The 25,904-nt window shown below is 51.3% G+C and overlaps 1 protein-coding gene and 1 long non-coding RNA gene across 2 annotated transcripts in view; one reads left to right on the forward strand and one right to left on the reverse strand.

Annotated features, from left to right (window-relative positions):
* Positions 1-25,904, reverse strand: part of Cdh23 (cadherin related 23) — a 382,497-nt gene that overhangs the window by 254,986 nt on the left and 101,607 nt on the right. The gene's annotated exons all lie outside the window — the stretch shown is intronic.
* Positions 17,979-24,056, forward strand: LOC110303413. The gene is made up of 5 exons (XR_002378921.1): positions 17,979-18,561; positions 19,492-19,891; positions 20,550-20,739; positions 22,723-22,940; positions 23,699-24,056. It is a non-coding gene; the product is annotated as an uncharacterized LOC110303413 (long non-coding RNA).

A 25,904-nucleotide genomic window follows, 5' to 3' on the forward strand; every position in this document is an offset into this window, starting at 1 on the left:
AAGCCACAGCAAGCCACGTTAACATTCCCCAGGTGCCTCGATCACCACACCTGGGACCACCACAGCCCTGTGTCTGGCATGTAGCAGCTGTGACAAGGGTATTCTTGGCACGAGGCAATGACTCTTGCTTCCACTGTGCCTGCAAAGGTGGGGAGAGCAAGACACCTGAGACGGGGGCCAGGGGCTGACACGAGCATAGAGAAGACACATCTGTCTGAAAGCCATGGTCTCCGTAGGTTGGGTCTTTGGGATTAGACTTGGAGAGGGGTTACAAGATGCAAGATGAGGATCTACATACCCCGAGTGTGAAGACACTATGGTCATTGGGTCACAGCCCCTTTAGCATGGAATAGACATGCAATGCATTACCTTGATCTGATCACCACATGTGGTGCATGTGAAATGCCACACTGTAACCCAGAAATGCATACAAGTGTCAAATAAAAGCATATTGGCAAGGCTTAGAGAAATGGCTCAGTGGTTAAGGTCACTTACTGCTCTTAACAGAGGAGCTGAGCTCTGGGCCCTGTAACTTCATCAGGTGTCTCACAACCACCTGTAACTACAGCTCCAAGAGATTTAATGCCCGCTTCTGGTCTCTGTGGATAGCTGCACACACATGTACATACTTACACATGTATATATACACATAGATAAATAAAACACCCACATACATATACCCGTGCACACAAAAAAAGTTTGTGTCAAGTTGTGTTTGAAGGCAGAGACAGCTGAGCCTTCTCCAGATTTGGTCCTTGTACCTATGAGGTTGCTGATCAACATGATACAATCTAGAATCATTTGGGAAGAGAAAAACTTCAGTTGGGGAATGGCCGCTGTAAGATTGGCCTCTAGAAGTCTGCGGGAGCATTTTTCTTGACTAACGAATGATATTGATCTGTGAGGGGGCCCAGCCCACTGTGGGTGATGCCACCCCTGGTCAGGCAGTCTTGAGATGTTTCAAAAACAAGGCTGAGCAAGCCTCAGAGAGTGAGCCAGTAAGCAGCATTCCTCCACAGTCTCTGCTTCCATTCCTGCCTCCATGGTCCTGACTTGGCTTCCCTCGGGGCTGGATGTAAACCACAAAAGAAAATAAGCCCCTCCCTCCCAAGTTGCTTTTGGTCACGGGTGTTTATCACACAGATATCAAATTGAACTAGGACAGCCCGGGACTTCTCTTGGGTCCTTACGACCTGGATGTCCCTTCTGATGTTGCCTGTAACTCCATGAGACTCAAAGTGACCTTTGTAGTGACTAGCCTGGGCCTGGAGAGCCCATGATAGTATGCTCAGGGAAGCTAGGCTGTCTACCGTGTTGGTATCAGTAGTGTGCCCAGCGTGGTTTAACCTCCCTCTCCTGCTTAGGGCTCCTGGTTGTTCTGTGAGTCCAAATCTCTTCTTTAGCAGCCCACAGGATGCTGCTGGATTTTCTTTCCCACTGTCATGGCCAGAGGCACAGCCCTGACGCTACCCTTGGCTATGGCTCCAGACCTAGTCCACTGTGAACATGTAATGAGACCCAATCCCTGGGCCACCCCTAGCTCTAAGCCTAGCCATAAAGTGATCATCTGACTGTGAAGAAACTGGAGTAGCCACTTGATGGGGGTCTGATCTGTCTGTGAAAGCAAAATGCACTGCGGTTCATTTGAAGGAGGAGAGGGTGGGAGACGGGTCTATGTCTTCACCCCAGGCATCGGCAGCCAATGTTTCTTTGCTCTTTGGGGCTTTGTGAATAGGTGGCCCCTACTTTGCACCTGATTATGGGAAGAAGGATTAGGGGTGCAGAGCACCCCCAGACCGTAAATCCTCACCCCCAGGATGGGGTGGACCTGCCACTCCTCTTCCCTGTCCTTGTCTCTAATGGGTTAATGTCCCTCAGCTGGAGGAAGAGAAGTGGGCGTGGGCAGGCTCTGCCTGGGCCCTGATTGCAGCCTGCCCAGCCCCAGCCCCAGCCTGCTCTCTTCTCTCAGCCTCCTGCACTCTGCCTGCTCCTGCCAGCCTAGGAGTGATTGGGACCCCTCCAGCTCCAGCTGATTAGGCCCCATTTCAGCGGCCCGCTCCCACCTCTGTCTGGAGCCTTCCTCTGTTATTAAGGTTGTTTGCCGTCCACTCTCCTGGTCCACTGGATGAGGTGAGCTTATTCGATTTGATTTCTCTCACTTTTCTCTTTCCCTCAAGTCCTGGCCACCTTGCTCGGGTCTGGTGAGTCACACGATTCAGAGTTCAGTTAAAAACTAGGAAAATTAACTTAAAAACCTCAGAGTAAAAAAAATCACTGTAATAAGGCCAGGGGACTAATAAAAGCTTTGTCGAATGTAGCTTTGATTAAATGCCAATTCCTCCTCCTTCATCCTACCGGGGCTGGAAAAGGTAAGCCTGGCCCTTTAAAGCAGCAGATACTGAGGGATGGGAAATAAGCTCCTCCTTCCTCCTCCTCCTCTCCCTCTTCTTCCTCTTCTTCTTCTTTCTCTTCCTCCTCCTCTCCCCCCTTCTCCTCCTCCTCTTCTTCTTCCTCTTCCTCCAACTTACTTTTTCTCGGCTTTTACCCTAGCCAGACACCTTCCAAGATGCCTAAAGACTCACTTTACATTCACTCCACGCTCCAGCGCCCTGCTACTTTGCAGGGACCATGTGACCAGGAATCAGTAGCTTTTAGCATCCCCCCCCCCACCCCCCAGCCCCTCTCCCAATGCGGAGTCCTGGTTAGCAACAGGGTGCTGATGCCCAACTTCACCCTGGGCCCTAAACTGCACCTTGGGGCTCAAGTGTCAATGCCAGCTTCTATTGACCCATTTGCAAGATGGGCAAAGAATCTTTTTCCTTGCCAATTGTGGCCTAGAGAGTGAAGGACTGTGGGTCCAAACCAGGATGCTGAAGAAAGGCAAACTGCTTGGCTCAGATGTTGAAGACAAGTCGCTTACAGGAATCTGCACCCCCCCACCCCCACCCCCACACAGGAGTGAATCACAAATTAGTTCAGCTACCATCAAGAAGAGAGAAAACTGGTCACCTGTGAACCTAGCAAGACTGCAGCTGGCCAGGGCCCTTGGCACCCACACCAGAGATGCTGGACGCTGAGTGAATTGTGTATGCCCCCCTTAAGTCTGTAAGCCATATTTCTTATAAGCTTTCTGAGGAATTGAGTTCTGGAGAGGGACAAGCATGGCTCCTGCCAGGTCAAATGTAGGAGCCCTGTTCCAGGAACTGGGGCCAAAAGCCACTTGCTTCTTTGCACACCAGACCAGGTCCTTAGCTCCCAGGCCTCAATGCCCTTCTCTGGACAGGGCCTCAGGAAGAGATTCTTCTGACTCAGGCTGGGTCAGCTCGCCACTCCCTATGCTTGTGCTGCAACAAGATTAGAGCTGCATAGCAACGTTGGCCTTGAGCGGCAGCATCTGCGAACTCACATGCATCTCCCTAAGCATCCACAAGCCTCCTGGGCAAAGTGTAGCCTGCACAAAGCCGCCAGCATCCCTAAAGAGGCTGAGTTCCTGCAAACTAGACTGTGCCTTCACCTCCCCTAGGAGGGACAAGGGGAACTGGAGTGTGGAGGGAGGCCTGGAGTCTGGCCCGGCTGTTCCATTTCATTCACCGTTCCCAGCTACGTTGTCTCACTGGAGGCACCGGGCTGTGGAGGGAGAAGTCGAGTGCTTTTCAATTTCACGCCAGGTATCAGTGGCCAGGCCCTGGCTGGTCTTATCTCCCTGGCTTCCTGCCCGGGTGGGGGTCCGCTGAGCTCAGCTTCACTGTAGAGACCACAACGAGGCTACCTCTAGAGCAGGACTTATGGTCAATGGAGACTGAAGCACGCCAGCATCGACAGGCAGGTGGGATGTGAGGCCAGGGTCCTGCTGTAGGAGGCAGTGGCCTTGGGGATGACAATCTCTATACATATTATGCCACTGAAGATAGTGGTTCAAGCGCCAATCAGGGTCACGGTGAGCCGTGACTTTTAGGGTGGAAGATTCTTAGCAATGATCTTTACTTTCTTTATTTCCCACGTGAGGAAGCAGATGCTCTGGAAGAAGCAGATACCCCAGAGAAATATGTGACAGAACTGAATCTAGCTCCAGCTGTGGGGATGAGATCCCAGGATGCCCCTCAGTAAGCAAGGTCAACTGTGTATCTCTACACAACTACCTAGAACACTCCAGAGGGTCTTCACCTGCCGAGAGACCGTAGCTACAGCATCCCTCCCTGCTGCAGGGAGGCAAGATGCTTCCCTCCGATGGCCTCGGTTTTCTTATCTGGAGAATGGAAGCAGGAAGAGTATCAAGTACAAAAAAACATCCTTAGGATCCTCTACAGATCAAATCAGGGGCCAGGGAGAGATGTCTCAGCAGGTAAAAGTCCTCGCTGCACAAGCCTCATGACCTAGGACCTGTGCTGGAGAGAGAGAACAGACTCCTGCAAGTCATTATCTGATTTCCACACTGTGGTATGCACATGGCTGTGTGTTTAACTCACTCTCACAGTCACTCAAACACACAGACAGGCAGGCAGGCAGGCAGACAGACAGACAGACAGACTGGAGAGATAAAAATCAAAGTATTAGGGGTGAACAATCTATGGTTGAGGCTGGACTTGGCCCACACAGCCTGTGTTTGTGCAAGTCACCAACGTTTCCACGCGTGTGTTGTGGGGGGAGGGAATCTGGAGATAGTATTTCATAGCTCATGGAAATTGCATAAGATCCGAGCTCAGCATCTGTGGCCTACCCATGCTCATGCATCTTTCAGGTGTGCCCAACCAATCCTGTGATGCTGACATCTGTCATCTCTGAACATCTCCAAAGTTCATGTTCGAGACCCATGCAGTCTAATCACCAAAAATAAATAAGTAGACAGATAGATAGATAAAAATTATCATCATGTTTTAGTAAGCTTTACAGTTACACATTTGGGTCAAATTTATTGTCATCCTTGGTCACATGGCCTGTATCCAGTGTGTGTGTCCCAGACTGGACTTACCTGTATATATACCATCTATAATTGCTTTTGTGTGGCCAGGAAGCTTAATGGTTGCAACCAAGACCCTAGGAGAATCCTAACTACTTAATAGGTGGTGCTTTGTAGAAGGTGTCCACTAGCCTGCAAGCTGGGTCCAGGTTCCAAGCCCCAACAGGGAGCACAATGAAAAAGAACTGCTGTGGGATGACTCTCTTTACATGCGTATGCGAGACCCAGGAAAAGATGCAGGGTCTCACCTACACGCCCACGGGGTGCCTCAATATCTGTAGTGAACAGACTTCCTCTCAACATCTCCCCACTGTGTCCAGCTTCAGAGCTGGGGTGGGGGTGGGGGTCTAAGCTTGCCTTGCCAGAGTCTCTGCTCCTACAGGTCCACGGGGCTCCCTGCTCAGCTGGCTGGGGCTTGAGCGAGCATGTTGTCGATAAGCGGGTGTCTGCGTGGCTGGAGGAGAGGAATCAGAGCGGGTAATTGCCGCGTGAAGATGACAGCGCAGCGATTTATCCACCCCAAACCAGGCTCCCGCATACCAAGAGGCAACCTGCAGCTGAGAATCGATACCGCCCCAGAGGAGGGATTATTAGGGACAGAAGGGGGCTGGAAGGATCCATATGAACCTGATGGCTGTCTATTTCGAAAGAGGCTACAAGCTGCATGAGAAGCATGCGCTCGGGAGTGTTTGCTCTGGCAGGGAAAGCCAGGCTGGCGGAAGCTGTGGGGCCCTCTCTGAAACCCACTTCCTGAAACCCGAGGACTGGAGAGGAAATGAAGGTCTCAAGAGTCAGGCTCAGGGACAGAAACGGCAATGGGAACCCAGGAGGGAGTTGGCTTTCTAAGGCCTGACATAGAACCTTGTTGGAGTCCCAGCTCCATCTCAGTTCTCTGGAGGATGGGAAGTTACCGAGCATTGTGAGGCCACTAGCCCGGGGGATGCTGAGAATTCCCGGGTTAGGGCCACAGCCAGCAGTGGTTGGAGAAGGTAATGGGGATTTTCAATTCTGAAAGTCTTCCCTGTCTCATTTGGGACTTTCTCTCTTGTCATTTTCCAAAGCAGTTTGGGAAAGGTTGAAATGGGGAGACCACTGCCCCAGAGTATACAACTTCTTGGGATAGTGGGGGCCAGATAGGCTTATCCACAAGAGTCTATATGTGGTCATATGTGGGGGATCACAGCTGCCATCACTCTCCAAGGACCATGGATGCTGGGATAGAGTGCACACTCTGTGACCAAAGTCTAGAAAGCACAGACACATTTTGTGCCACAAAATGAAGAAAAGAGCTGCCATCTGCTCTCCTCTGGCTTGGTGGGTTCTCCCAGTGCAGCCCCAGGAGCCCAGAGGCCTAGAAAAATATGCACTCTGGTCTTTGAGAGAGCCCCAGGCCTTGCACTTTACCCCAACATCTGGAGGCAGATCGCATCTCTCTATAACTTGACTCTGAGGTTGTAAGTACTCCCCAGTGGTGCTCCCCAGTGCTCAGTGAGTGGCCAGTCCCAGGCTACCCTCTCAAGACCCCCAGGTTCCCAGAAAAAAGAGGTCCATGGTTTCAACTAGGATCCTGACAGAAAAAGTGTTAAGAAGCCATGGCTACTTGCTCTTCTGCTAGGTGCATCCCACCCTCCGGGAGTAGAGAAGGAAGAAGGATGGGGTGAGCAGAGATGGAGAAGGAGAAAAGGCTGGAGGAAAAGAGACAAAGAAGAGGGGTCAGAGAACAGGGTAAATGGAAGAAGAGGAGGAAGAGAGGTCACATGGAGAGAGGAGGAAGAGAGGTCACATGGAGAGAGGAGAGAGAGGGGGGAGGAGGAGGAGGAGGAGGAGGAGGAGGAGGAGAGGGGGAGGGGGGTGGTGGTGAAGACAGAGGGCCTGGGAACTTGAACCTGTGTTCACCAGGATGCTCTGGGTGGGTAGATGGCTTGTGGTCTAAGACTCTGGGGATGAAGGTGCAGATTAGGTTCAGAGATGAGAATAAAAGGTACTGCACTGTCCAGCACTGTTTACTTACTCAGGCTTGGAGCGTGTCTATCAGTTGCCACGAGGGCAGGGAGGTGGGTACTGAGCCACAGAGCATGGCTTGCTTGGCTTGGAAGTGACACCCTGGCTTTTAGGAGGGTTGCTTCCTTGCTTGGAGAGACCTGGGTTCCAAGTTGCTGGCAGGCTGGGCATGCAAGTAAGCCAGTTTTGCCCTAGAGCCCCCCCCCCCCCCCCCCCCCCCCCCCCCCCCCCCGGAGTACATCAGTGTGTTTACTCTGACAGCCTAGCTGGGATGTCACAGAGAGGACCAGACTGGAGTGTGCTGTCTGTAGGTCAAGGTCATTCATTTGCCCTGCTAGCTGGGAAGGGAGTCACAGCGTCAAGCAGGTAGGGAGACAACATGGGAAGAGACCTCACCAGTGACCTGGAGCTTAGGTCCTGACTGGCAGGATCAGGTACTGGGATCTCCCTAGATCACCCAGAGACAAGCAACCCATCTTCTCAGGGTTGCACAGCCCAGGGCTTTTGAACTTAGATTCCAATGTGTTTCTCAGTTCTGATTCTGCTCTTGACAAATGGGAGACTCAGAAGGTCTCCTCCTCTACCTCACTTTCCCCATTGTAGTCCAGCTACAAGAATCTATGCCCCGCCAGCCTCCCCGGGCTTCAGTGAGGCTTTGGTATAGTGGGACAGCCACCGTTTGTTGGTGCGCTTCAGGAACACAAATGTACTTTTGTAAAGAAAAGCAAACACAAGCTGAGAAGACTGACTGCCAACTCCTGTGAGCTAACGTCGCCCAGCCCCACCAAGCAGGGAGTTTTTGTAGCTGCCTGTCATTTGCTAGAAAGCATTCCCCTTGCCATCAGACCACCCCAATGTCCTTGCCTAGTAGACTGTGTTGCTAAAATCAGATTAATTCAAGATTCAAAAAGAAACAACCGTACTGAACAAGACAGGAGCCCGAGGTTGTGTGTGTGTGTGGGGGGGGTGGTGGTGTGGAAACAGCTTTGGGGCCAGTGCTTCACCAATCATGATGCATCCCTGAATGTCAACTGTCTCCTGTTTGGGCCTCAGTTTCCCTAGACGTTATATGCAGGGTGAGTGAAGGGATTAGGGGTCAAGGTTCTGGGATTCTCTGGTTATGATCTAAGCAGAGATATTTCCCAGCACCATCACCTTCCCTGCCTGCCCCTCGGGAAGACTGGTGGCAAGCTATTAGAACCTTCTCTAAGACCAAGGGCATGCTACTAGAACCTTCTGGAGGGTGTGGCAAGTCTGCAGCTTAGAGTTCACATTCTGCCCATTTGGGGGGAAAAAAAAGACCCCCTCATCACTTCCTCCCTGAGCAACACATCCTGTGGCGACCTCATAGGGAAAGCGGGCGAGTGAGTGGTACAGCCAGGCCATTTTCTTTCCTGAGCTGTGCAACAGTGACCTTGACTGTGGGCCTTAGTTGTTCCTGTTTGAAAATGGGACCAGGGACAGGGACAAAGCTGAGTGATCCACCGCCCGTGAGAGAATCCGGGGATAATGAACCCATGAATTTCTTGAACACCTACTTTGTATGTGGCTCCCATAACTGTCCACGGGCTTGAATTCCAGCTCTGCTATAGACCAGGGGACGCTCTAATTGGCATGTGTGTGCATAGAAAGTGGTAGGTGTCTTCCTGAGTCACTCTCATATCTTAGTTTTTTGAGACAGGGATCCTTCACTGAACCTGGAATTCACTGCATCCTAGAATTCCTCCTGTCTCTGCTGTTCCAGTGCTGGGAATACAAGCATCCATCTCTCAACCTGGCTCCTTTATGGGTGCTGGGTATTGAACTCAGGTCTTCAAGCTTGTTTGACAAGCAGTTTGCCAAATAAGCTATCTTCACAGCCTGGGGAGTTGCTTCTTGGTCTCAGTCTCCTTGTTATTATGCCATAATGAGACCCCCTCCATCTCAAGCATTGGGACATAAGAAGTCAGGACAGGGGGTGGTCACAGCATGGCCCTCTATGGACCTTGATACTGCTTGTGTGGGATTCTAGGGAGAAGCCGATGCAAGACAAGGACACCTTCACCTGGACCTTTTCAGGAGCCAGCTAGGGAGTCAAAAAAAACCTGTTGGGGCAAAGCCTGGGTCTTGGAGAACCCCACAGGCCCACTCATTAGCGGACTCTTCAGACACAGTCTGACTGAAGAGCAATGGGAAAGGACAATTTCCTGATGACACTCAGTTTTGTAAGGAAGTATAAAGAGCCACTCAGCAGAAGCAGAGCCATTACCAGCCTTGGGGACACCAGGAGGGAACAAATCCTCAGCGTAATGTGCTTTCTTGCTCTGACTTTTGGTGTGTGTGGGGGTGAGGGGTGGGGTGTCGGTGACATTCTGCCAGCTTACAGAAATGCAAATGGGATGACTGTCCCTCCCTGCCGCTGTGTCGTCCATCAGACCCTTGACAGATCATGTCTCCGGCTCTCTACTGTGTTTATTACGACTAATGACTTTCTCGTTATGATTTGGCTCTGAAACGTAACGGATGGCTCTGGGAAAAATCCTATTATTCCCACACATTATTCAATTAGAGAGTCGAGCAGCTCTTTATGGGGTGGTGTCAGGGCTGCGGGCTGCAAAGTCGGGGAATACTTGCCCCTTGTTCCCAGGCCCTCATCCACGGGTGCCACTGGAAAGGTGGGGTGGGGAGTGGTCCGGTGGCTCTTCTCAGTGAAGGGTATCATAAGGTTTCTACAAGCATTGATGCAAATACACAGCCAAATGGATCTGACTCATTCCAAAGGTTCTGGAAACTTCTAGGACTGTAGAAGTCCTCTAAGACTCAGGACATGGCCAGGGTGCTCACCCTGTATTTTCAATGGTCATACCAACCAAGGCTGTCACCCACTTAAGCTGTACTCCAAAGAGCCCCTCCCACCAACCTCACCCATGCGCTACTGGTTGCTCTGTCTCCTTCATCTCCAAATCTCCTTCCTCTCATATAGATAGATAGATAGATAGATAGATAGATAGATAGATAGATAGATAGATGATGGATGGATGGATATGGACTAGATATAGATATATAGATATAGATGATATAGATATAGACATATCTTCCTGTGCCCCTAGCACTTTAGACAGAAGGACTGATTGGATATTGGCAATGGATGTGTTTCTGTCTTCAGTCCCACCCTTCCCCAGTGTGAGTCTGCAGCCCCACTCCAAATAGCAGCATGACAGAGCCCTGCAATGTCCTCCTCTTGTATACCCTCTGCCACCCACACAGTTGCAGCCAGTCCCATGTAGAGGTCAAGGACTTTGGCCAAAGGCATGTATCTGTTCTTTTCCTTAGCTGACAGTGTCTGCCCAGTGACCAACACATCACAGTCTCCTGACCCAGGGCCACCCCGAGAGAGCTGTCTACTTAGCACTTCTGGGCAATGACCGAGTGCAGACATGATATCACTCAACTGGCATACAGAAGAAGGGTGTGGCTACCTCGTGTGAGGGAAGTCATAGCAGGAATCAAACTCCTCCAGTTCCAGGCCAGACCAGATAGAAACGGGCCTGGGAATTATTTACCACCAACTCCTGTGTAGAACATGGGCCAGGTCTCCTGCAGAGCTGTGAGTAGTGAGAACCCGTTAGCATGGGTGTCTGTCCATTGAGGAAACATTCCCTCTACTCTCTGTAGAGTCAGCAGATGTCCCATATCCAGCCTCCATAGGAGCCAGTGCCTGGCCTGTATGCTGTGGGCTGCTTACCCCTGGGACAAGCTTCCCAGTGTGGTGGGTCCTAAGCTCTCCTTGCTCCCGACAGAAGACAAAGAAGGTAATCTGATCAGGAATGCAAAGTGGACACAAAGGGAGAGATGTGGGCCATAATTTGCACAGTGTCTTTGGGCCCGAACAGAGGTTATAAGTGCCATCCACCCGCCCACTTCTGGCCTGCCCTTCCTTCAGTCTCACGCTGTCTTTCTCCTGCTTCATAAATTCTCAGCTTCGAGCCATAAAAACTGCAATGAGCAGTCTGGATGGAGGAGACTGGCCACGGAGCAGCCAGCTAGCCGCACTTCCCCAGGAGAGCTCCAGTGGACATGGGCCAGCTCAGAGGGAGCCGGACCCCTCGGGGTCCTGTGAGCCTGCACGGCAAAGGGGACATGGAGCTCTTCCCACATCTGGCCAGGCACTGCTAGCTTCTCTGGTTAGAAGGCCTCTCCTCTGCCTGGCCAAGCTGAGCAGGCCCTCTGGGCCACTAGAGTTTATAGGAAACAAATTCAAGAGGTACCAGAGCCTAGTCCAAGCATACCTTTGGGACTGTGGCTATGTCCACACCTGTCCCCTAGCCTCAGTGTCCAGATATCACCAATGGAGCAGCAGAGTAAGCCTTAAATGGTCTCTGGGGTCTACCGTTTCCAATCTGATGTTCCTACTTAACTCTGGGGGCTCAAACGGCTGATGGTGGAGGTGGAATTTACAGAGAAGTAAAGATGTGCCTGACAGACCTTCTGAACCTGAGGGATAAAGGGAGAGCCAAGGAAAACTCAGCACCTATGTGGTGGTACACAGCTCTCATCCCAGGGCTAAGAAGGCTGAGGCAGGAGGATCACAAATTCCAGGCCAACATGGGCTTACATAGCAAGCCTTTGTTTCCAATGCATGCCTGTGTTCATGAACCGGGCTCAGAGAGGTTTACATGCGATCATTTCCTTTGTGCATAAACAATAGCTGCCTGGATCAGTCCAGGACACGGACATCAGGACAGTGGAGTTTTCTTCCATGAGAGATGACAGTTGCATGGTTGCTAGAGGCAGCCGAAATCCTACCTGAGATAGGGGCAGGAAGTGAAGACGTCCTGCTGGGCTTCAGGACCTGCCTCGTGGGTAGTTCAGCAGCCGGCATGACCCAGATTCAGTCTGAGATGATGGACACTTGCACCCAAATGTTTATGCATCTGGGGTAGACTAGAAATATGACGGCCACTTGAAAGGAGCCAGTGGGAGGCAGGAAGAGTCACACAGCTGGGGTGAGCATGAGATTGGGCAACCTGGAGTGGAGGGACGCACAGTGCCTCGAGGGACAGCCTGACACACTTAGGAAAGGCATCGGAAACACAGTGCTGTTTATCATAAAATCGGTAAAGAAAATAGAATGGTTAAAATTCAGACCCTGGCTGGGAATGGGGGCGGGGGGCAGTGAGAGCCTCGAAGGAGATGCTTTCAAAAACCTCAGGGGGGGGGGAGGTGCAGGGAGCAGGAAGTGGAACACAGGGCCTTTTCCAAAATAGGGAGATACAGATTTAGCCCTCTAACGATGAGTGGGCTCAGGGCAGAGAGCATTTACAGTAGTTCTGCCCATGGGGATAGGTCCTGGGAACCCTAAGTGGACAGGTGAGGAAATACTTGGAACCATAGAAATGGCTCAACTCTCTGAATGTGTCTATAAATTAGCGAAAGCAAGAGATGAATGGAAAATGAATCCAACCAAACAACTGGTGTTTTGGGTAAAACAGGGGCCACTTGGTCAGGCACAGCACTGTGGCAGTAGCTGGTTAGATAACTGACAAGTTGAGTGACTAACAGAAAGGTGGTACAGAGCGTGGCTATGCTGTGTGGAGCTGAGTCACTTCCTGGCTGGGTAGCTTATGACTTTGTCACATTCGTCAAAACAGGACTTCATTCGATATTTAGATGCTTTTTGTTTCTATTGTTTTCCATGGAGTAGTTTGGATTGTGGTGGCTGGGCACAGCTGTGAAGGCTTCCTGTGGGTAAGATGGGATTTGTGTGTCTGGGCCTTCCTTCTGCTGTCCGTCTCTTCCATCCCATTCTGCCTTGCAAGCACCTGAGAACTTTCTGGAGCAGGGCTTTCCATGGGCCAACAAGGCAAAGTCCCATCCCTATGCTAGGACACTGACTCCCCAGTCTCTGTTCCTGACATTGGTGGCCTGGCCAAGCACCTCCTGCCTCTGCAGCCCCAGTCTGTATTGGTACAGGATGGGTCTAGTGGTCTTGCTTTCAGTTATGTGATCTACCCATCTCACTCATTGGGAAAGATTCCTGGGGTGGGGAGAGCTGGGGCGGGGTAGGGTGGGGGCTGTGTTTTGTGTCATAGTTAATGTGGTAGTTTGAATGCCCCACGCCCCATCTCCATCTCCTCACATATTTGAATAGTTGGTCCCTAACTGGTGGAACTGTTTGGGAAGGATTAGGAGGTGTGGCCCTGTTGGAGGAGATGTATCACAAGCAGGGAAAGTCTTTGAGGCTTTAGAAGGCTATGCATAAGCATTCTTTCTGCCTCCTGCTTGTAGATTAGATGTAAACTCTCAGCTACTGTCCTAGTACCTGCCAGTCTGCTGCCATGCTCCCTACATGATGGACAGGGACCCAGTCTATGGAACTGTAAGCCCCCATTAAATGCTTTCTACTGTAAGTTGTCTTGGCCATGGTGTCTTAGCACAGCAATAAAAACTAACTAAGTCTGTAAGTATCTGCTGGGTTTATTGCCCATGAAGTGCAATTGGCTAGGTGTAGACTGGTGGGATCTGGACCTAGGAGGTATCCCAAGAACATTTGTGTCCTCTGAGAACAGAAGAGGAAGGTAGAGCCAAGTGTGGGAGTGGGGCGCATCTGCCATCTCAGCACTTGGGAGTTTAAGCAGGAGGATTCCTGTGAGTTTGGAACCCGCCTTGGTTCCAGAGTTCATTTTAGGCCACCTTGTACTCACCTTGTCTCAAAAGGAGAGTAAAGGTCAGTGAGATGGACCAATGGACAAAGCTACTTGCCCACCTGAGTTCAATCCCTGGAATCCTCATGGTGCAAGGAGAGAAACTGTTCCCACAATTTGTCCTTTGACCGCCTCCTGGGTGCCCACAACCACCCACCAACCCCCTCGAAATTAAATAAATAATAAGTGCAGAAAAGTGTTTTGAAAGCAGGGGCTGTGGGAGTCTATGCTGAATGATCTCTAGTGTTCCCTGGCTGGCAGCAGGGAACGGACCACTTGTAGGAGGTGTGTGGTACTTGGGCACACATAGCATGCCGTCTATGAGTCAGGCAGTACCAGGCAACTGTACAGCAAGATGTGATCTCACCCAAAAAAAGGCAGGATAAGCTGAGGAGCTCGTGAGTGACAGACAGTGAGCCAGCACATGGGGACAACAGGTAGCACTTGCTGGCCTCCAGAGTTAGCCCTTCTGGTCTGAAAGCTCCAGTCCTCAGAGCAAGAAGACCTTAGGGCTGAGGATGCAAAGCCAGGTCCTCTGAGTCTCCTCCTAGAACCTGGGACCCACAGTGACCTCAGGACTCTTTAGTGCAATAACCAGGCTCTGCCTTCAAGATTTAGAAACCTTAGGGTTAGCTTACAGTTAAACTCAGCTCACAGGTGCCACCTAGTCTCCACCACCCCTGGTCTGCCATCCAGTTTCCCCAAGAAAGGCTTGTCATTGCCCCAGTTAGATTCCTCTCTGTGGTCATTATGATCCCTGAGCTCAGCTGCTCTGGTCACAGGCAGTGTCTGTCCTCGGCAGCCACCTCGGTGGGGAGTTGGCAGGAGAGTTTCCTTGAGAGGCAGCTACTGGGAGCAGGCTCAACAATTAGAGCTCTCTTGCCCAAGGGCTTCTGGGAAGGGATGCTGCTGTGAAGGAGGGAGTCTGACCAGTTTACCCCCTCTGACTCCCCAGAGGAGCCTTAGCACTCCCTCCTGCCTTCCTAGTGGCGTCTGTCTTTGGCTGTGGGTGTGTCCACTCTCAGGAAAAGGTCCTCCTTCTTTCTGAGAGCAGCTTACTTGGAAGTCTCCCTAGGAATTAGGGAATATTTAAGAACCAAATTTGGGGAAGGATGAGAAAATGGAATACTCTCCCCCCTCTTTGCCTCTGAACCTCACACTCAGAGGCTGGGACATTCAGGAAAATCTTGGGGGCTGGCTTTGAAGTACCGAGCTGATGTGGAATCAATATAAGAAAAAAATGCAGTGATTTCCTGCCTGCACAGGAAGTATCACTTTGAGTATTATGAGCCAGGAAGAGGACCAGGGCATTGGGCGATGTACCTCCTCTATCCTCATCTCTCCAACTCTACTCATCCTAGCTTTGTCCCTCAGAAAGGAGGGTGATCCCTTCCCACTGTCCCCAGAGGCAGAGATAATGGATACAGATGGATTACTTTAAGTGGATCAAGTGGGCCAGTATGTATGGCAACGACCATGAGTAACCGAATTTAGAAAAAAAAAATTCTTACATTTACATTTAATTTGTGTGTGTGTGTGTGTGTGTGTGTGTGTGTGTGTGTGTGTGTGTATGTTTTCATACAAATGTGCACACGTGGAGGTCAGAGATAACTTGTAAGCATTGGCTTTTTACTGTGCTGTGTGGGACCTGGGGATCAAACAAGCTTGCTGGAAAGTACCATCATCTGTTAAAATTTGGCTACGTCAAGATAACTCTTATTTGCCTATGTCTTATGATGAAGGGTAAATGGGCATTTAGAATGGAAGAAAATACAGTGATTTTGGAGATGCATTGGTACTGGTGGAGTGGAGCATGTGGAAGCCCCTTAACACAAGGTTCAGAGTCCTGAATGGGAGATGCTGAGGTTAGGACCCCTAAAGAGGAGGACCAGGAATTACTTAGCAAGAGGATGGAGGTGAAGGACAAGGGTCCCCATAGCAGGGCTCCCAGGGCCTCTTTGTTCTTTATAAGCTAGTCACAAGAGGGTAAGCTGTGGACACATGTGTGCTGGATGCTAATGGACCCAAGGGGAAATTCTACCCAGTGATAACATTGCGGGCTGCTGACGGACAGATTCGGCTGGCCAGTGGCGTACCAAGAGAAGGAAAGCATACTCCCTCCTCCCTCACCTCAAACTCATGAGCCTCCTGCTACTGTTTACGTCATAGCTGGGATTACAGGCAGGGGTCATCATGGCCAAGCTAGGAAGAAGAATCTCAGAATGGGGAGATGTCTGAGTGGGTCTGGGGACCTCAGAGAGCCAAGACTTGTCACAGCTATGGGTTGAGATGAGGTACTATTTTGTCATGCACAGTTAGGGACATGACAGTTTTCCCTGTGGCCCCAGGCAGCCCCACATCATCTCTGGGCCTCTGCTTCTGTCAATGCATGGTGGGAAGTGGACACATCTTTCTCCAAGGGGGTCAAGGAATAAAAAGTCTTGAAAGTGCTGGGCTCAGCTCCAGACCCATAGGATACGTCTGGTAAACAGCAATTGTATGTGCTACTCTGTTCTCTGGGGTAGTGGTCAGAAAGAAAGGGATAATGAGCTGTTACGACAGAAGAAGGAAGTGACCGGGGCCCTGTACACTGTTGTCATCAAAGAGCAAGCATCATCCCTATTGCACCTGACAGAGTGGCCCGAGGGAAAGAACGACTTGGGGCTGGGTCAGGGGTGTGATGTGAACTCAAAGCCTGCCCTGCACTATGGCAATGGCTCTGCCTGCTGAGAGATCCTGCCAACCCTGTGGTTCTAGTAGAGGAAGGGAGCCCCAAGCTCAGCTGGGATACTCAGCATGGTCAAAGGAGCCGGGCCTCTCCATCCTCACTGGGCCTGGCATTGTGCCAGGCGAGCTGCGTTCACAGAAAGCCTGGTCGGCAGAGATAAGCACCAAGTCCCAGCCTAGGCCAGTTCCTTGCTTCTGAGGGAGCTCATATTAATGGGCGCCTCTCACTTCAGCCTTGTGATAATTAATATCCCAGCAGGGAGAAAGTCCAAGTGTATATGTGGCTGTGTGGCTGAGGGATGCGGCTGAAGAGGTGGAGCATGTTGTTCATTAGGGATCTTCCCTCCCCTCAGCAGGAGCTCTCAGCCCTCTGTCCTTGTGTCTGAAGCTCAGCTCTAAGAGTTGGGAGTGAGCAATGGGCAGGAGAGTGCTGAACAGTTGGGCTTGCCAGCTTTCGTCTCTTATAGCCCTGACTAGCTTCAGACTCTGTAGACAATGGCGTTGTTGAACTTCCCAGCTTACTGCCTCCACCTCTCCCAGGGGCCGAGATTACAGGAGGATGCCACCATACCTGGTTTGTGTGATGCTGAAGTTACTGAACTCAAGGCTTCGTGTATGCTAGGCAAGCACTCCACCAAGTGAGTCCCACCCTTACCCAGAAACAATCCAGGCAGAGAAACACAAAGCATTTTGGTCTCTTCCTTGACATTCTGCCTGAAGATGGGAGGTTGGGCGGTGGATGTGGGTGCCTCTGTGCTCAGACTCAGTTTACCCAGTGGGTCCCAGGAGGCGCAGTTTCAAGCCAAGTATCACGACTATGACTATACTTCACTAGCTCACACCTCCTTGTTCAGTGTGCTATCTGCACAACCACATGGGGACATCTCGCTCAGAACAGGCTCCGGTCACACTGAGTGGCTCCCTCACGGATGGGCCCTACGCTGACTATTTAGGTCACTCTCGCTCAGCCCATGGCCTTAATGGCTTCTTAAATTCTTAGTCCTCAGAGTGAGATCGGAAGACCGGAAGCTTTGGCATCCTGAGAGCTTAGAAGCCAGACAAAATCAGAGGCTGTATTTTAACGAACGGGTGCCTAGGTTGACTCATAGGTATGTAACCGTGTACTTGGCTTAGTAAACACTAAGGCATCTAGACCTTAGAGGAAGTGGGGTACAATCTGGGGGAGATCCAGAAAGCAGAGAGAGAGAGAGAGAGAGAGCAAGAGAGAGAGAGCGAGCCCAGTAGGGTCAAGAGGGGCAGGCTCCATGGTAGTACACTCACTTAAAATCTGACAGTGAGAGGCTGGGGTATGGGTCAGAAGGAGAGCATTTACCCAGAATCCACCAGGGATGGTTAGGGTATGGCTCACAGTAGAGAGCCTGTGTAAGGGTGAGGGGCTGAGGGCTTGGCTCAGCAGCACAGTGCTTGCCTACAACTTAGCCCTATAGGACTCTGGGACTATGACTCAGCAATAGGGCACTTGCTTAACATTCCAGAAGCTCTGGGTTCATTCTCCTCAACAGAAAGACAGCAGTGGGGGAGGGGGAGGTGAGATGGGGACGGAGGGAGGGAGGGAGGGAGGGAGGGAGGGAGGATATGTGAGAGGGAGGGATAGTCCTATGAGAAACTGAAGTGGTGAGGAGATGAGGGACACAGCCAGAGTCCAGCCTCCCAGGATCTATCACCGGGGACCCTCTGTCTGTACCAGCCCACGGGGACCCTGGCTGTCTGCTCCTAGTGAGGAGAGGCCCAGCCTGACAGTCCCCAAATCCCAGAATCAAGGCCCTCCTTGCTCACAGCTCTGTTTCTGCCTGGGACTTTGGTCAGGATCCCCAGGCTGCTGGGGAGGCCCGGCACCTCAATCACGCCTATCGCTCTGGCTGCAGGAAGAGAATAGCTTTCAGCTCAATTACCCTCACATTGCAATATCATAACGCTCCAATGAGGCTTTTTAACCAAAAACAAAAAAGCCGTGTCTGCTGCAGGACGGCTGCGAGGCCAGCCGTGCAGAAGGGATGGACCTGCCCGGCTGAGGGCCCCTACCAGGCCCCATGGATTACAGTACCGGGGGTGCTTGTTCTGAGCACCAGGTAAAGCCAGAGTATCCTGGAGTCTGGAACCTAAATTCACCAACATGTGTCCTGCGCAAGTTCACTGGCCACTGGGACATGACTGACCCATGACCTTTGTTAGGTAAGAACACTATAATCCAAGTCCCAAGAGGCCCCATAGGGTGGCACAGTTCATAATGTCTGTCCCTATCTGAATGCCGGGTGCTATTTCCTCCTGGGTGTGGGAGTGTTATCCAGACGCCTTGCCCTGGCATTGGCCACTCAGGACCAGGGAACTCAGTCCCTAAGTCTGCTGTCATTTTGGGCCCACTGACCTCTCTGCTCCTTATTGCCATAGCCAAAGAAAGCTACTACCCTACTTTTTAGATAGGTAAACATAGGTCCAACACGATAAAAAGCACACAGAAAAACCCTCCATTACTACAGAGAGTCATCAGCAAGATTGTCTCCTTTACTCTTTAGGGGTCCTCCTCATTACGTCTTAGACACCATGACCAGAGCAACTCTTAAAAAGGAAAGCACTTAGTCAGGGCTGGCTCACAGTTGCAAAGGTTCAGTCCAGTATCATCATGGCAGGGAACATGGCCACAGGCGTGATACTGGAGCAGTAGCTGAAAGCTACATCCAGATCACAGGTCATAGGGAGAGAGAGAACTGGGTCTCTCTAAACCCCCTAAACCCACCCCTAGTGACACATGTCCTCCAACAAGGCCACACCTCCAAGCCTTCTAAAACAGTGCCACTCCCTGGTGACTAAGCATTCAAACGCAGAGCCCATAGGAGGGCCATTTTTACTCAAACCACCACAAAGGTCGTATAAGGATCCCCAAGCCCGCCTCAGCTTCTAGAGTACTCCCTGTAGCCAGGCAAGGCCTGTGCTTGAGTGTTTTGTACAGACAGGAACCTTTGGAAGGTTTGTGACTGTCCCCATTCTAAGATGAGAAAGATCAGGGCCAGCAAAGCTAAATTGTTGGCTTGGTGGCTCAGGCCAGACTTCACAGTAAGACCTGTACCAATTTGGGTGTTGTATTCTCCTCTGTCTCTTTCATAGGACACATTTCCAAATCTTACTGGTCGGGGAAGAACCGGGTCCATCTGAACACTGTGCTCGTGACGGGGGAAAAAAGACTGGGTGTCCTGGCTGCAAGCCACACAGATTCCATGAATCCTCAGAAAGGCACACAGTCCTCACATGTCTCAGACACATCCTACCATAGAGGCCTCGGACTAGCTGTGTTCGAAGGAGGAGGCCAGCCAGCCACTTTTCCAATCAGCCGAGACTCATCCGCCTGGCCAGCACACTGCTAATGGCCTTGCTGGCCACGTCCCCTCCCTCTGTCCTCTTACCCTCCTGCTGGCTGCAGCTGATTTGTTCATGATTTAACGCTCTGGGGCGCTGACCCATGAGAGAGACACTGGGACAGAAGGAGGCAGGGAGGACACCCGGAGAGGTGTGTGCAAGCGTGCGCGCTGGCATAGGCAGAGCAGTCTCTCCAGGAACACATTCCTAGGCAGGCTCTCTGGGGCTGGGGGAGGCATCGAGCACCCCAGTCCTGGAGGAAAGGCTCTAAGGGGGGCTTGGGGGAACCCTAACTCCTAAACCCTGGCTATGCCTGCAGGTTCTTGGGAACCCCGGGCATGGTTCCCTGGTGTGGTGTGAGTCCCATGCCACTGCCCAGGCCTGTGACCCACAAGAAGCAGTAAGTGGCTCTAGAGCCCAGGTCTGCTGTGTGATATAAGTAGCTAACTTGGTCTCTCTAGAGGCGGTCCTTAGTTTAGATGTGGGAACAACCCTAAGCCTATTGCTATGACCCGGATGTTGACTCTCTCGAAGAGGTCTACACAATGAAGATGCAATTCCCAGGCTGGTGCTACTGGCTAGTGGTGGGTCCATAGGTTTTTGGAGGTGTGCTTTCAAAGAGGTTTGGGGGAACCTAGTCTGTCTTCTGTCCATCCCAGGTTCTCCATACAATAGTTTCTTCTCACCAATGGCACCCACCAATGTGCCATGAGTTGGTGTAGATCAGAGGCAACCCTTGTCAAATCTGAGGTGTGCCAGGTAGTCACTGGGCCCAATGCTATCAGCACAATAAACTCTGTACTTCATAGGGGCATTGCCAGGCCCTTTGTTGTAAGAACCTGAAGCTGACGGATACCCCCATGTCATCAGCTGGCTGTGGCAGGGACATAAACAGATGAAGAACATCATTGCTACAATTATTCAACCTTCCCTATACCCAGGACTCCTAGACTTGGTCCTTACAGATTGTTAGACAGACTTATTATTTTCAACCCACTGGTAAGTCCTAATATGCTATGTGTGAGAACAGAGGCTGGCTAAAGTCTAGAGGTGATGGTGAGTGGGCCCTGCTCCTATTTCCTCAAAGAGAGGGGTTCTGTGGGTGGCAGCCATTCCATCTTTGGGGAACCCAGCAGGAAGGGGGCCCTATTCCTGTAGGAGGGGGCCCTGTGCTCAGCAGGAAACATTCCTATGCCCTCAGGAAGGAGGTTCTGTGATCAGGAGGGGCCCTGTATCTGTTGCCCAACAATGTCTGTACTGCCCCGAGGCTGTTACAGGTGGCACCAATCTCCTAAGCTCAGGTCCAGCTGCTGAACCCATCTCTGCCACTAGGAGGAAGACATGCTTGGGCTCAGCCCCTACAGGGGGGACAAGGGCAGGGGAGCCAAGTCAAAGTGGCATGGAGTTGGGCTAGCACTGGACTGATGATCTGCCCACCTTGCCCCTCTCTCAACAACCTGAGAGTTAAACTCCAAGTGGTGGCTTCTTGGTCCCAAGATCCTAGGTCTCAATTTCTGTTTTAAAGAGCATCATTGAGGGTAAGGATGAAGCCTACTAGAGTCTTCAAGGGGCCGTGGGCTACAGTCACCCATCTTCCTTCCTTCCTTCCTTCCTTCCTTCCTTCCTTCCTTCCTTCCTTCCTTCCTTCCTTCCTTCCTTCCTTCCTTCCTTCCTTCCCTTCCCTTCCTCCCTCCCGCTCTCCCTCCCTGTCTGCCTGCCTTCTTACTACCTTGCCTTCAGAGCAGACCTCTGTACTGAATACCTATGAATGCAGTAACAAATTATTCCATATTTAGTGACCTAAAGCAGAGCACAGATTTATCATCTTTGAGTTCTAGAGTTCTAGACTCGGAGGGAGTCTGGCTGGCCTAAAATCATCCCGTGGGCAGGGTGTTCAGAGGGTCTCAAGAGGATCTCGGTCCCACCTTTCTGGTGTCTGGTATGTGTATATTCCACAGCTCCTGGCTGTGTCCATCCTTTTATATGTTTTTTATGTTTTTAATTAAGGTACAAGGTATTAGGTATCACTATGGTATTTTGACACTTCCATCTTTAAGCTAGACACGCACACACACACACACACACACACACACACACACACACACACACCTTCTCTGAGCATCCCCTGAAAACCACACAGGGCCATCCCATCAACAAAGCCCTGTGGCCAGCTGAGGTAACAAGGTAGAAGTCATCATTTTGCCTACAGCATCTTTAAATGATGCTTGCTCTTTTGAATGAGGTGTCCTCCCCTTGACCAACTTGGCCAGTTCTGAACTCAGAGGAAACCAGGCAGAACTCTAAAAGCTTAGAGGACAGAGCACACCAGGGTCAAATTCATATTCATTCTTTCTTTCTCTCTCTCTCTCTCTCTCTCTCTCTCTCTCTCTCTCTCTCTCTCTCTCTTTCCCTCTCATGTGTGTGAGGCGCTATACCACTGTGCTCCATCTCCAGCTGGAAGAGACAGGCTGCTGCCCATCCCAGGAATTCCAGCAACCCGTATGGATGGGGAATGAGCCCCACTACCCGCCTCTGCCCTGCACCAGGGGCCCCCTGCACCAGCCTGTGCCTGGCAACAGCCATCAGGCTCTTGGAGGCCCCACACTTGAGGATTTATTTCCTCAGCCCCCGGCACCGCCCGGGTCGCCCGCGGCCCGTTGGAAATGTCTGTAATCACGGCACACTTTAAACATTACTTCCACACCATTTAGAGTCTTCCGCCTCAGTGACTGCTGACGCATGGCCTCCATCTCCATTTTCAGGGCTGTGGTTGGTACAATTCTTTTGGGGTGTGCTAGCCCCTGGGTGTGGAAGACCTGATGGTTGCGGGGGGGCGGGGGGAGGGAGGTGAGGCCCAAGACAATGTGTTACAAGAATTAATTCCTCTGTCCTCCACCTGCCCCAGCCCTGACCAGCAAAGAAAAAAAAAATCCATTCCAACCTCTAAGAAACCTTTAAAGATTTTTGTGTTTTCTCATGCAGGCCAGAGATTGGGCTGCTGATACGAACGGCAACTTGGAAGGAGGCAGAAGATGCTGGAACACAATAAGAGTCGCCTCAAAGAATCCTCCCCCTCCCCTTCCACCTCCTGACTCAGGGCTGTTCCCTGGAGACAGCAAAACCCTACTACTGACCCCAAACCCTGAGTGGATGCTGCACGGGCAAGATGCAGGCAGACTCATTTTGGCGCAGCAAAAACAGTGAGAGCTAGTGTTAGCTGTGTGACCTTGGACAAGTTGCATGCCTTCTCTGGGCTTCCCTAACTATATCACTGGGAATCCACCTTTCACACTAATTTTAAGAACTGCTTTGAGGCTTTTTTTTTCTTTTCCCCCTTTCTCCTCCACTCCATCAGTTTCCTACCCAGCTTAAGGACCTTCAGAGGTCTCCTAAGCTGGAGAAAGGGTGTCTAGGCCCTTCTGGACAGGCATTTCTCATGTCCCCTTTTTTTTTTTTTTTTTTTTTTTTTGTTATTGTTTTTCTCTATTGGGCTCACAGACCGCAAACATTCCAGGGGGGAGCTGCTGATGCTGTAGCCAGCATTCAAGCTTCACCCCTGTTCTGGGGACTCCTAATATAGTGCTCCTCCCCATCGTGGGGAGTGTCCTCCCAANTTTTTTTTTTTTTTTTTTTTTTTTTGCCTACTGGGCTCACAGACAGCAAACATTCCAGGGGAGAGCTGCTGATGCTGTAGCCAGCATTCAAGCTTCACCCCTGTTCTGGGGACTCCTAATATAGTGCTCCTCCCCATCGTGGGGAGTGTCCTCCCAAGAGAGGCTTGGTTGTCTGTCTTCAGGAGCTTAGGCAATACTAAAAAGAAAGCCTGACAGAGAAGCCCCGGATGTCATGGTACACACTTTTGGTTTCAGTACTGGGAAGGCTGAGGCGGGCAGATTTTGAGTCTGAGGCCACGCTGGGACATAAAGACCCTATCTAAAACCAAACAAAACCCTAATAGGTACACGTACAAAGGCATGAGTGGGAGACAGCACAGTGCACCCCAGAAATAGACATCAAGGTCACCTGAGAAGAGGGAAGGAGTTGGAAGAACTGTGAGGTCCTGGCCAGGCCTGTTTCCTGAATATTTGCTTACCGGAGTGTGGTAAGCACTCCGGCAGGTGAAAGAGTTGTCACCTCTCCAGGTGCCGGAGAAAGAAGTTGTCACCTCTCCCGGGAGCTGCTTCAGTAACACACTGGCACAGAGCACACCAGTGAGTGACCTGTGCCACTCCCACGAGGCTTCACATCCCACATCTTCCCAACACTCATCCCGACTACATAGGCCCTGTTTCTGTTGCTATAACCAAATAGCTGAGGGTGGGAATGTTATAAAGAAAAAAAAAAAGTCATTCGGGCTCAGAGTTCTGGCCAGAGATCAAAAGCCTACTTGTGGCAGTGGTCTTTTGGGGCTAAGCACGCATGTCTATGTACATGAGAGCATGCATGAACATCTCCTCTACCGTCCTCTTCCCAAGAAGCCCCAAGGACTCAATCCTGGCTCCACCCTGTCAACTCACAGAAGCTTACTACCTCCCGAGTCCCCTTTCAAATGTCACAGGCGCCGAGGGTCCCCTCTGGTTCTCTCATAGTAGAGATTACACTTCAAATGTCAACTTTGGGGAGGTAGCCCTGTATGAGGTACAGACGCAGGACGAAGAGCCCTATATGACAGACTGATGGCAAGAGCTCCGGAAAAGCAATATGGCCATGAGTGAGGTGAGGTCTTCACCCCTTCCTGCTCAGGAGGTGTCTCCCTGACTTGCTGAGGGAGCCCGCCTGAGTTTATGGACAGGAGGCTATGAGAGGCAGGCCTGCCTGCTGGCATGAACCTGAGCCACCCAATGGGAAGGCTGGGCCAGGGTCAGGCTGGAAACTGGGGTTGGGGCAATGGGAAAGCACCCCAAGATTAGATCAAGAGAAGGATCTGGAGATGGATGCTCTTGGATACTGCTAAAGGCAAGAGATGGCTGAGTTCAGCATCTCTGGCGGCTCCATTCTAGGGAGGGAGCATAGGTTTGGACAAAAGGTTGTCAGAGGACATGCTGCCCACCTGGAGACTGTCTCTTGGACAGGGCACACATGAGCAGAGGCTGTGCATTGGGGAAATGACCACACAGTCTGGAAGGACAACCACAGCCATGTTCTCCCACCTCACCCCAGCCTGCAGGCTTATGCTAACACAGCTCTCTGAGACCTGGTGGTATTGTAAAGGCAGGACTGCAGCTGGACTACCGCTCAGGACTAGACAGAGAAGCGGCAGCTACAAGGGTCTCTGTGCCATCCCCCTTTCTTTGGGCCAAGCCTCAGAGAGGGAACTGGCCCGAGTCTGTGCCCTCTCCAACAAGGACGTGACCTGGCCTGGAGTCTCCTCAGTCCCTGTCTTGGGGAGGAGGGTTGTCAATGGATGCTGGAGAGAGCAGGCAGGGACTATTCTATTGTACCTAGTGATTATGCCAGGGGCGATATCTCCCTGCGGCATTATCTCATCTGGAGAGAGGAGCGGGCTTTTTAATAGACGGACAGGCAGCTTCCACTTAAGGTTATTATAAAGAGAAAAAGCCCAGTCCCTCCCACTTCTAGCAAGCACCACAAAGTTACAAAGTAATTAGAGGCTGCTGGGGAATCAGAGAAATTACACTAATTCCGCCTGCAGAAAGCCTGCCAGAGTGCTGTCCCCTCCCGGTAGGAAACAAGGAGGGTCAGGCAACTGGCAAAACCATCAAAACAGCCCATTGTGCTGAGGGGCTCAGTGTCAAGGGGGCTGTGGGCCTGTCCCCAAGCTGTTTTGACAATACTTGTTAGGATAAGTGGAAGCCAACGGCTGAGATGAAGTCCCCGCACCCTGGGGGACAGGCAGAACGTGGCTCACTGGAAGTTCATCACGTATACCTGTACCTGCACCCTGCACCTCCATATAGCTTCTACCCCAACTCCAGCATCTATGGGCATCACCACCCTGTCTTGGCTGGGGACACAGAGCAGACCTCTGGCCCAGGAATGAATGGCTTCAGGCACATGTCCTCTATGCTGAATTCCCAAGACTATTCTTTGACTAGCTCCGTCCCCAGAGCTTTATCCTTGACGAAATGGCCTTGAACAAGACTTTGACACTCTGAGGGAGTACTGACAACCTACAGAATGTGTGGATAGGCTGTCAACCCTTA

The sequence above is a fragment of the Mus caroli genome, chromosome 10 (genome assembly GCF_900094665.2).
Source record: "Mus caroli chromosome 10, CAROLI_EIJ_v1.1, whole genome shotgun sequence".
In the NCBI taxonomy this organism is placed as follows: domain Eukaryota; kingdom Metazoa; phylum Chordata; class Mammalia; order Rodentia; family Muridae; genus Mus; species Mus caroli.